Source organism: Eschrichtius robustus, chromosome 3, assembly GCF_028021215.1.
Source record: "Eschrichtius robustus isolate mEscRob2 chromosome 3, mEscRob2.pri, whole genome shotgun sequence".
NCBI lineage: Eukaryota > Metazoa > Chordata > Mammalia > Artiodactyla > Eschrichtiidae > Eschrichtius > Eschrichtius robustus.
In genome coordinates this window covers 34,440,034-34,452,190 of record NC_090826.1, presented here as the reverse complement: position 1 = coordinate 34,452,190, position 12,157 = coordinate 34,440,034, and the positions used below count along the sequence as shown (strand labels likewise).

Below are 12,157 nucleotides of genomic sequence, written 5' to 3'. Positions count from 1 at the left end.
TCCTACTGCTCAGCACTCAATAGACGCATATGATCTAAGGCCTCTAGTCTTTCATCAGCTCAAGGAAATGTTCTTCTATTTCTTCCTTGATTGTTGCTTTTCCCCTTCCTTAATGATGTCATCTCCTTCCAGAGCTTCATTGAGACTAATATGGGACGTTCTGGATTTCTCTGTTATATCTTGTGTCTTATTTGATTATAAATTTCTTTTTCTTTTTCTGTGTTTTTCTTTCTTTCTTCTTCTTTGTCTTTGTGTGTGTGTGTGTGTGTGTGTGTGTGTGTGTGTGTGTGTGGCATACCAAAATGAGCTGTGGTCCTGCCCCTTTTCAGACTTTGACTTCTTCCTATATTAGGGACAAACTTCCCACTTTCCAAAGATGCCCTGGAATCGTTGCTGTTCTGTGTGGAGAGAACATGCCTAATTCCTGATGTCCTTTCATTTGCCTCTGAGCCGATGCCTGTGACCCTCATCTGATCTTTGATCCTCTGAGCTTGGGGTTTTCCAGGACCTTTTTCTGGAAGCCTGTGTACTTTCTTCTTAGGGGGCCTGTGCAGAATCAGACATAGACTTATCAGCACTAATCAGCTTTTCCTCAGCGACATCTCATCTGCTTTATATCTTCCCCATATTCTTTAAAATGTAAGCTTTATTGATGGCATCTTTCTCTGGGTCCCAGCATTGCCTCTAGTGTTTTGGTCATATAAATGTGGGGTTTTGTTTTGTGTTTTGGAGGAGAAGGAAGGAGTAAATGTCTGAGCCCAGTTTTGCTATTCCCCCAAATCAAAAGTCCCAGGGTGGAAACAGTAGAGGTGAGTGAAGCATCACATGCGTGGCTGGATGGAATGACCTTTCAGCTACATCTAGCTCTGGGAGGCTTGTCTCTGAAGTCTAAAGAATAAAGCAGCATAATTAAAGGTTTAAGAAACAACTTTTACATACCAGTCCAGAGAGATAGGGTTTAATTTAGCCGGGAGAACAGAGTGAGGTGAGACTTAAATGGTGAGTCACACTGAAACGACTAAAGATATAGCAGGAGAGACTAAGCTTAAATTACAGCCAAAGTGACTCAGGTTGGTCACTACAAAGACCATTTAACTCTGAAACACTTGTGTGGCATCACAGGGCATTGACTAGCCAAGTTAGGAATCCTCCTTTTCTGGTGAGTTTTCTTGGAGGGTTAAGAGCTGTTCTATTTAAGGGAAGAGGATGGACTAAATTGTCTTCCGGTTTCCCTGACAGCCTTGGGATATTATGATTATGATACCTTAGTGCATATGATATTAGTGTTTTCACCCAGCCTTACTGATAATTTTTATTTTTCAGTGTGAGCAGAGACTGTTTTTATTAGGAACACTTCCTCCAAATCTTTAAAACCGAATGGAGACGTCTTCCCCTAACCTGCTGAGAAGAACAGGAATTTCAGTGGCTTCCTCTCTCCTGTAGCTGGAAGCAGCGCAGCTCCCAGTGTGGCTGGAGACTCGCTCCCATCCCCTGGCGGTCCCCTCCCCCAGGGCGGGCTAGAGAGACCAGCCAGGAGGAGGAGAGGGCCTGGGGCGGACCGGACTGGGGGAGGAGTGACAGAGTGACAGGCTCCCTGTGGTAGGTCTGCGCCTTGTCACGGAGCCTCCTGGGCTCAGGTCTGAGGTGGCCGCGGGAGAGCCAGTTCCAAGCTGTGTGGCTGGTGACATTTCCGGCTGGCAGTGCCCAGCCAATCAGTGACAGGTCCAGCTAGCTTGGGTGATGACACACGAAATATGATAATTTTCTGCTAAAGAGTCCTGGGAGCTGGGAGAGAAGGGTGTGCGTGTGTGTGTGTGTGTGTGTGTGTGTGTGTGTGTGTGTGTCTGGGAGGGGGCAGTGCAGGCAGTGGCTGTGATGAGGTGAGAGGGTGACAGTGCATTGGTTTCAGTGGTTGCTGAGGGAGGGTGGGCTCTGAGGCTACGGCTAGAGGGACATGCCCAGAGCGGCTATGGGATCATCGGGGTGGCTTTTCAGCTAAGCTGCTGGTGTTGCTGCTGCTGGCCTGGAACCAGGGGAGCAGAGCCAGCGCCATTCTGAAGCTCTGGGGCTCCTGGGGTGAAAAAGAAACTGTAAAAGAAGGAAACTGCATTTTCCTTCCTTTCAAACATAAGTGAGGTGAGGAGTTCTGGTTTCCTCTCAGGGCTACCTCTTGAAAAGCCAACACTGGAATAATAAACACCACCTGGGTGGCTGAAGTACTTAACGAATAATTTTTTTTTCCATTGGGGCAGGGGGGTTGTTGTTTATCCTCAAGCCCCACCCCCAGTTTTCTACCTCCATGCTTAACCTAGTCCTGAAAAAAGAAGTAAACAAACAAAAACCCAACAACCAAACAAAACCAGCTTGTTAACAAAATCTTGAAGAAGGGCCTAAGTCTGGATCTTAGAGACTGTAAAGGTTCAGGTGGTAGTTTTGATTCCAGATACTGGCTGGAAAAAAAAAAACATGTGTTGGAACAAGATCTGGTCCTAGATTACATTATAGTTTGCAAGTAGTGCCAGAGGATTCTTTAGTTTGCGGGCATGGCAGTGCCCTGTGGTTAACTGTGAGCTGGTGGAGGCCCCCACTTCCTTCAGCTGCCCTGGCAGGCTTCCTGGTCCTTTATCAGCAGGTAGGGGCTCGTGAGGGGTGACACCCGTGCTGACAAGTGTCCCTGGCATTGTCTGACCCCATGACCATGTGTGTTCAGAAGTGAAGGATGGTAGTGTTTACATAACATGCTGATTTGTCACTGAGGAACTCATCACTGCAATAAATGTGTCTAGTTTTATGCCTTGCCTTTGCTCTTTCCCTGCCTCTCTCTCTCTCTCTCTCCTTCCCTCTCTCTCTCCCCTCCCCCCCCCCCCTCTCTATATATATATATTTGTAAAAAGGCACTGATGAATGAAATCATTATCTCTGCGAGCAAGCCTGCCCTGTGGCTTTAGGCATGGGACTGGGTTCCTGTGCTTGGAGTGACAGCTCTTCAGAAGTGATAATTGGTGTACTGTATCTTTAAAAGGTTAAAACCCCTTTCAAAAAAGGTCTGAACTCATAGTGGAAAAGAGAGGCGAGGCAGGGGTTGGCTCTGGATTCAGAAAACAGCTGCTGATTTGATTCCGTGTCTGCGGGCTGCATTTATTACGTGTTTTTCAGCAGCAGGAATTCAAGAGGGATGCTACTGTTTGGGTTTCTGATCGTGATTTATATTTATTCAGAGGAATAACAGAGGGTGGATCTGTTCCCGGCGCGAGCATGCTCACAAGCAGCCGACTCTCCCATTATCCAACTGCCTAGTTTGGTGCTTCAATGTACATGTATATTTCGTGTACATATGTGTGTATACAAACGCGCATGCATGCCTGGATGGACATATGTGTGCACAGGTTATCTTTTAAGGACAATTCTTTCAATAAGGTCTTTACCCCTTACTTGAAACAGGTGTTCAGGAAAAAAATGCACAAAATCCTGACTGACCGGAATAATTCATGAAGAAGGGGCTGGATCCGTGGGTCAGAGAACACAGGACCAGTTTGCCATCCCAAGGCCGAAGGTAGGGGACTCTGGATTTTTATTCGGCGGAGGGATGCCTCGCGCTTTATTTTATTTATTGTGTTTTTGCCTGCGGCCGCCACAGGCAAGTGAAATAGCGAGCTGCGATTCCATGTCGTCGTGGCCTTTCTCGGGCGAGGTGTCCGGTGGCGGAGGCGCCGGGAACGGCCGGGTGGGCGGCCGCGCGGCGTGCGGTGCCCTCGGTGGGCTGAGCGGGCTCCCTGGCCCAGTGCCGGGGGGAGCGGCGGGAGCCTCAAGTGACCCCCGCGCGTCAATCACGGCGGCAGCGGCGGCTGTAACCCTCTGCGCGCCGCGCGCTCCCCGCACCTCGGCAGCCCGGCGGCACCGGCGCAGTGGGGCCCCCCTCTCCTCTGAGCCCCAGCGGTTGGGCTAATGCCGCGTCCACCGCAGCACCTGCAGTTTTTTCTGCTGCCCTGGCTGCGGCTCCGGGGTTGTTCAGACCCCCCTGAGCCGTCTGTGTTGCCGAAAATGAGATCAGAGGATGCTGGGTGCCCAGACAGAGGGGAAATATTCCTAGCCCCCGCCCCAAAGGTTCCTAAAGCAAAATCACAACCTCCCCTCCTCCAAAGAAAATCAAACCAAACCCAAACTCTTACTCTGTTGGGGGTTCTCGCCTTACCCCTCTCCCAGTCGTGCCCCACATTTTACCATCCTTTAAAATGAGAAACACCGCTGGTGGAATGGCCCCTGCCGAGACTGTGCAAGCTGCCCGAGGATTCCTGAGCGTGGCCGACACCCTGAACTCGCGGAGACTCAGACGGAAGTGTTGGAGAGGCGCTGGAGGCCAGGCGTGGGTTTGGTTGACCGCGGCTGCTTTGGTTTACGTTGCAGGTCGCAGGTCGGGACTACTTCTTTGGCTCGGCCCGCCCTTGAACTTTGGGGGTCGTGGATGCCGGCAGGAGGGTCTGCGGGATCTGGTTGCTGGGAGAGCGGTACCCTGGCCCTTTTTCTGCCGCGCACCTCAAGTTTCCGGCCACCCTTGGCATTGGAACCGCAGTATCCGGGTGCTCGCCACCCGCAGCCGTGTCTTGTGCTAAGGTTTTGGTTGTGCTAAAACTGGCTTGCTTTCTGGTTGTTGGGGGAGGGGAGAAGGGGGAGCCTGAGGTGTGCCCTGAATTGATCTCCACCCAGCGGTCTCCAGCCCTTGTTTGCGTGATTACGTAACTTCAACCAATGATCAGACCGTGCGCCCCAGCAACTCCCACCATCTCCCGCCCTGCCCCCCGACTGAAGAAGTTGGGTCCTATGTTTACGATGTTTTTGTGTAACTGTGTGTATCAGCGGGGCAGGGACAGTGTGGGGAAGAGGGGGAATGATTTGAGCAATTTATGTGAAGAACATGGGGGGCAAAGATCACGTGTCCATTAGGGTTAGCAGTGGAATTGGCTTTGGGTTGGTGTTGATCTAAAGACCCTCCCACATCCCTTTCAGCTAGTCATTGCTTGTCTGAACTTGCATTTGGTCATGTCACCCCCCTCTTGAATCCTGGAGAAGGTTGGAATCATCCCTGCAAGACCCCTGGGTTCCTAACTAGATGCATAACACGAATCCTGAATCCAGGGTGACTGCCAGGCTCATTTGTTTCAGGTTCTAGCTGTTCTTCATACTTCCTGCTGAGGGAAAGAGTTTCTGCCACGCTTAGAGTTTCAGTTTTGCTCTGGGGTTGGGCTACACTGTGGGGCTGAAGAGTAGAACCCAGATGCTGGCTGAGCTGCTCGACATATGCTCTTTAAAGCTCTGATGACTTGCAGTTGCTGGAGACCCTGTACATTCTTGCATTAAACACTGTGGGATTTTTTTTTTTTTTTTGCAAGGTAGGAGAACAGCTGTCCCATCAAGATATCTGCAGGCAGAGGGGGAAAGGTGTCCCATGACACTCAGCTCTCTCTCCTTCCTCCCCACTCTGTCTGTTTAGCTAAGGTACCCACAGGACACAGAATTGTTGCATGGGGCCCCTTTATCACACCCCTTGGTGCCTCAGCCTAGGACTCCTAGACAGACTTGTTAATTTAGCAAGAAGTCTGGCCCCTTGAGGCTGAGATGGTTTTACTGTCCTCCGCACCCGGCTGGGTCTGCTCTAAGGGCCAGCGACAAAGTTGTGCGCCGTGGCAGTGGATGAAGATGTCCCCCAACAGCGCTGTTGCTGAACTGTCTCTGCCCGCTCTGTCTCAGTGGCAGTCACCCTCCTTGGACTGGAGGAGCATGTGCTGCCTTTGGGTTCTTGCCAAGTGAGCCATCGAGGCACCAGCAAGGCAGATTCCAGGCCCCGACTTGATGGGAGATAATGTTAAGAAAGCTGTGTGACAACTGGATAGCTTTTAACTTGTCTCTCACTTGCTCTGTGAGTTCCCTGATGCCTTTCAGGTTCTTCTCTGTTCTCCAAGCTGCCCATCAAGGAGGCCCAGACATGCTGTCCTTCCTTCTGTGTCTGGTGGAATCAAAGCATATTTACAAATCTGAGATGCACTGGGCAAGCAGGGCAGGAAACACCGACTATGTGAACAGGCAGCACTGGTGTTTCAGGACAGACTTGGCCAAAGCCCTTGACCAAGGTCGTTCTTCATCTGTAAAGTGGGTGTCACCGTCGTAGCCTTACCAAGCCCACCGACGTATCTTGAGACGTAAATGAGTTGGACTAAAAAGTAACATGTGCTCTGTAGCTGATGGGTGTTAGGATGATACCATGACAATCTGGAATGCACATTTATACGAGGTCACTTAGCCATCTGGGACCTAAATGGTAAAGCAAGAGAGATGCCATAAGTCCATGAGCTCAGGTCAGGTATTATGATCATTGGAAAACTTCACTGCAGAAAATTTCATACCCTTTTGCAGGACTCTTCATTTACACAAAGTTCTAAGAGGGTCGATGATTAGTTTGCCAATTATACCCAGAAAATTGGAAGAGAATGATAAAGTAGTGTACGAGGGTTCTTATAGCTCTTTTGTAAAATATCACTAAGAAGTACTAGTAATGTAAGAAATAGAAATACTAAACAAGTTTAAAATAAAGTTTAAAAGGCACAGGAATTCAAAGCATAGAATTTTGAGACTATTTAACATAAGTATTTAATGTGAGCAATTCAGTGAAATTTTATATATTTTGATAGGTCTTCAGAACACTGTTTTGTAGCATAATAACTGACGCTCACAGTGACCTATATGCATCAAGAGGAGTTTAAATGGCATTTTGTGTGTCCAGCTTCAAAAGGCATGAGAATATGAAGTATACCCCAAATGACTTTTTTCACCCGAGGTTTCTGGACAGCCAAGGGCTTATTGATCAAAATTATATTATAACTATAAAGCCCCCCTGTTGAAATTAATTGAGAACTTTACGATCTTTTGCTGAAATTTGGCAGGGAACTATTATGCTAGAATTAATAGTACTTATGTTCTAACATTTGATGTTACAGAAAATGCTAAGAAGGAGGCATGGGAGCCTCAGCCTGTCTCGCTCTGACCAGAGACACATTTAGAACCTTCCAACTTGGCAACTTTAATGCTGGAATTAATTGGAAGAGACTGGATGATGGAAAAGACGAAGCAGGAGAGGCATGTGCTTCTTATGTCAGTGTAGGGAACATAGACTCCCCACCACCAGTGTGCTGTTAAAAAACGTTCAAGGTGTCATGACAACACCCTCATGTTAAACTGTGGTGTTGACTCAATTCAGACATGGTTCTCAAAACTGTAAGGATATGTGAGTTACACAAGCTTTGCCTGAGCTTTACTTGACCCTCTGCCGATTTGCTTAGTTATAGTTTATTCCAAAACAAAGGCAACAGGAAAAACACAAGTACAGGAAAATTAATGCTGACACTGTTTAAAGAGTACTGTATATTTAATTTAATTTTTAAATTTAATGCATATGTCAAAAATGTGAAGGCCCTAATTAAAAGTAGCAGAAGAGTACTGCTCGGTTTCTAGAGGCACATAAGTTCATCATTTTGGTAAATTATTTGAAGAACGTTTTGAACTTATTAAAAGAAACTCTCAATAACAGGCCATTGAATATGATCAGAAGTGCTCAGAACTGTCCCGAGTTTCCATGTATATAAGCAAAGGGATACTGATATAATAAGATGGATAAAACGCTATTCTCTGAAATCCCAGAGGGCTTGAAAGGCAGAGGAGGTAGGGGTTGGTGGTGGGAGGTGACTGAACCACTTTCTCCAAGGGGCTGCCCTTTTGGGAGGGTCACATTCAGGAATGTGTGCTTAGGCTATTGATCCGGTCTGTTCCTGAAAACCATGCATGCATGAATGATGTGATTCCTTCCCTCATTACTAAGTGCTACAAAATACCAGGTGTGGCTGGCATTCTTCTGAAAAAAAAAAAAAAAAAAGGGTGGAGCTTTACATCTAGATGTGCAGTAGAGATGAACTGAGAATACCCCTTAGATTCAGCAGTGAAGCCAGGGAGAAGCATACAGAAGTCAATCTCAAGAATCATGGGAAGTCTCTGGATGTCCATGGGTCCTTGAATTGGAGTTCAGAGCAAACTTAAAAAAAAAAAAAAAAAAGAGTAATATACATGACTGGGATCCAAAGAAAAGCTGATAAACAAATAATACAGATGGAAAAAAATAAGACCAGTGCTATAAATACATGACATGCTCTGCTGAGCCTCTGTCACCAAAGTTAGTCTATTCAGGAATTGCAGGCTTTGCATTAGACGCTGAAGCTATCTTAAGATCAGAGGAGGGACTTCCCTGGTGGCGCAGTGGTTAAGAATCAGCCTGCCAATGCAGAGGACATGGGTTTGAACCCTGGGCTGGGAAGATCCCACATGCCATAGAGCAACTAACCCCGTATGCCACAACTACTGAGCCCGCGTACCACAACTACTGAAGCCCGTGTGCCTGGAGCCCATGCTCCAAAACAAGAGAAGCCACCGCAATGTGCTCAGGAACAAGACAAGGTTGCCCACTCTCACCACTATTATTCAACATAGTTTTGGAAGTTTTAACCATGGCAATCAGAGAAGAAAAAGAAATAAAAGGAATCCAACTTGGAAAAGAAGAAGTAGAACTGTCACTGTTTGCAGATGACATGATACTATACATAGAAAATCCTAAAGATGCCCTCAGAAAACTACTAGAGCTAAGCAATGAATTTGGTAAAGTAGCAGGATACAAAATTAATGTACAGAAATCTCTTGCATTTCTATACACTAACAATGAAAAATCAGAAAGAGAAATTAAGGAAACAATCCCATTCACCATTGCAACAAAAAGAATAAAATACCTAGAAATAAACCTACCTAAAGAGCCAAAAGACCTGTATGCAGAAAACTATAAGGCACTGATGAAAGAAATCAAAGATGATACAAACAGATGGAGAGATATACTATGTTCTTGGATTGGAAGAATCAACATTGTGAAAATGACTATACTCCCCAAAGCAATCTACAGATTCAGTGCAATCCCTATCAAATTACCAATGACATTTTTCACAGAACTAGAACAGAAAATCTTAAAATTTGTATGGAAACACAAAAGACTCTGAATAGCCAAAGCAATCTTGAGAAAGAAAAATGGAGCTGGAGGAATCAGGCTCCTTGACTTCAGACTATACTATAATGCTACAGTAATCAAGACAGTATGGTACTGGCACAAAAACAGAAATATAGATCAATGGAACAGGATAGAAAGCCCAGAAATAAACCCACACACATATGATCACCTTATCTTTGACAAAGGAGGCTAGAATATACAGTGGAGAAAAGACAGCCTCTTCAATAAGTGGTGCTGGGAAAACTGGACAGCTACATGTAAAAGAATGAAATTAGAACACTCCCTAACACCATACACAAAAATAAACTCAAAATGGATTAAAGACATAAATGTAAGGCCAGACACTATAAACTCTTAGAGGAAAACACAGGCAGAACACTCTATGACATAAATCACAGCAAGATCCTTTTTGACCCACCTCCTAGAGTAATGGAAATAAAAACAAAAATAAACAAATGGGACCTAATGAAACTTAAAAGCTTTTGCACAAAAAAGGAAATAATAAATAAGGTGAAAAGACAACCCTCAGGATGGGAGAAAATATTTGCAAATCAAGCAACTGACAAAGGATTAATCTCCAAAATATACAAGCAGCTCAGGCAGCTCAATATCAAAAAAACAAACAACCCAATCCAAAAATGGGCAGAAGACCTAAATAGACATTTCTCCAAAGAAGACATACAGTTGGCCAACAAACACATCAAAGGTTGCTCAACATCACTAATCATTAGAGAAATGCAAATCAAAACCACAATGAGGTATCACCTCACACCAGTCAGAATGGCCATCATGAAAAAATCTACAAACAATAAATGCTGGACAGGGTGTGGAGAAAAGGGAACCCTCTTGCACTGTTGGTGGGAATGTAAATTGATACAGTCACTATGGAGAACAGTATGGAGGTTCCTTAAAAAACTAAAAATAGAACTACCATACGACCCAGCAATCCCACTACTGGGCATATACTCTGAGAAAACCATAATTCAAAAAGATACATGTACTGCAGTGTTCACTGCAGCACTATTTACAATAGCCAGGACCTGGAAACAACCTAAATGTCCATCGACAGATGAATGGATAAAGAAGATGTGACACATATATACAATGGAATATTACTCAGCCATAAAAGGAACGAAATTGAGTTATTTGTAATGAGGTGGATGGACCTAGAGTCTGTCATACAGAGTGACTTAAGTCAGAAAGAAAAACAAATACCATATGCTAACACACATATGTAGAATCTAAAAAAACGGTATCGATGAACCTAGAGTCAGGGCAGGAATAAAGACGCAGATGTAGAGAACAGACTTGAGGACACGGGGTGGGAAGGGGAAGCTGGGACGAAGTGAGAGTAGCACTGACGTATATACACTACCAAATGTAAAATGGATGGCTAGTGGGAAGCAGCCGCATAGCACAGGGAGATCAGCTCAGTGCTTTGTGACCACCTAGAGGGGTGGGATAGGAAGGGTGGGAGGGAGACGCAAGAGGGAGGGGATATGGGGGTATACATATACATATAGCTGATTCACTTTGTTGTACAGCAGAAAATAACACAACATGGTAAAGCAATTATACTCCAATAAAGATATATTAAAAAAAAACAAACAAAAAAACCCCAAAACCACAATGAGGTATCACTTCACACCAGTCAGAATGGCCATCATCAAAAAATCTAGAAACAATAAATGCTGGAGAAGATGTGGAGAAAAGGGAACCCTCCTGCACTGTTGGTGGGGATGTAAATTGATACAGCCACTATGGAGAACAGTATGGAGGTTCCTTAAAAATGTAACAGTAGAACTACCATACGACCCAGCAGTCCCACTACTGGGCATATACTCTGAGAAAACCATAAATCAAAAAGATACATGTACCGCAATGTTCACTGCAGCACTATTTACAATAGCCAGGACCTGGAAACAACCTAAATGTCCATCGGCAGATGAATGGATAAAGAAGATATGGCACATATATACAATGGAATATTACTCAGCCATAAAAAGGAATGAAACTGAGTTATTTGTAATGAGGTGGATGGACCTAGAGTCTATCATACAGGGTGAAGTAAGTGAGAAAGAGACAAACAAATACCGTATGCTAACGCACATATATGGAATCTAGAAAATTGGTACTGATGAACCTAGTGGTAGAGCAGGAATAAAGATGCAGACGTAGGGAATGGACTTGAGGACACAGGGCGGGGACGGGGAGGCTGGGACATAGTGTATATAGCACTGACATATATACACTACCATATGTAAAATAGATCACTAGTGGGAAGCTGCTGTATAGCACAGGGAGATCAGCTGGGTGCTTTGTGATGACCTAGAAGGGTGGGATAGGGAGGGTGGGAGGGAGGCTCAAGAGGGAGGGGATATGGGGATATATGTATGCATATAGCTGATTCACTTTGTTGTACAGCAGAAACTAATACAATATTGTAGAGCAATTATACTCCAATAAAGATGTATTAAAAAAAAATCAGAGGAGCCCTGGTAAAAATGAACCGACTTAATTTTATTAGAAGAAGAATTCTGAAAAATCTCCTTAGTCAAGATTCAGTACAGTAGACTCTTGACATTCTTTATGGATGCATCTCAAACCCTTTACAAATTCCCAAATTTGCAAATGCAGAAAAATTTGCATAGGCTCTTGACTTCCTTCTGAATCAGGTTTCTGTCCAGAGAGGAGAGGTTTCCATAATTATTCACAGGCCACCAATAATTTGCCTTTTCAACTTGCACTCAAGGAAGCAGTTTCACATCCAGAGAGTTTCTGTTTCCCTGGTAGTGTGTTGGGAGGGGGAGCTTTGACAAGACTCCCTCTCTGGCTAAGTGACTTGCTCTTGTGCTGTGTAGCTTTGCTACACAGTTCACACTTGTGCTTCAGGAAAAGGAGAGTCGCCATGTGGTGTGGCTCTTAGGGGTGGTTCACAAATAACTGAAAAAAGTGAATGGTGAGTCTACAGATGCCAAGCAGCTGCTGGAATTGGTAAAAAAAAATCACACAGGCACGCAACCTCCCAAACTCCCTCCACTCCCTGGCCCTCAATATAGATTTAAT

At 45.1% G+C, this 12,157-nt stretch overlaps 1 protein-coding gene across 3 annotated transcripts in view; it reads left to right on the top strand.

Moving 5' to 3' along the window:
* HIVEP3 (HIVEP zinc finger 3) overlaps positions 1-12,157 on the top strand; it is a 495,837-nt gene that overhangs the window by 95,640 nt on the left and 388,040 nt on the right. For all 3 annotated transcript variants that reach the window (XM_068539651.1, XM_068539654.1, XM_068539650.1), the window contains exon 2: positions 3,442-3,553. The gene's annotated coding sequence lies outside the window, so the exon portion shown is untranslated. The remainder of the gene's footprint in view (positions 1-3,441; positions 3,554-12,157) is intronic.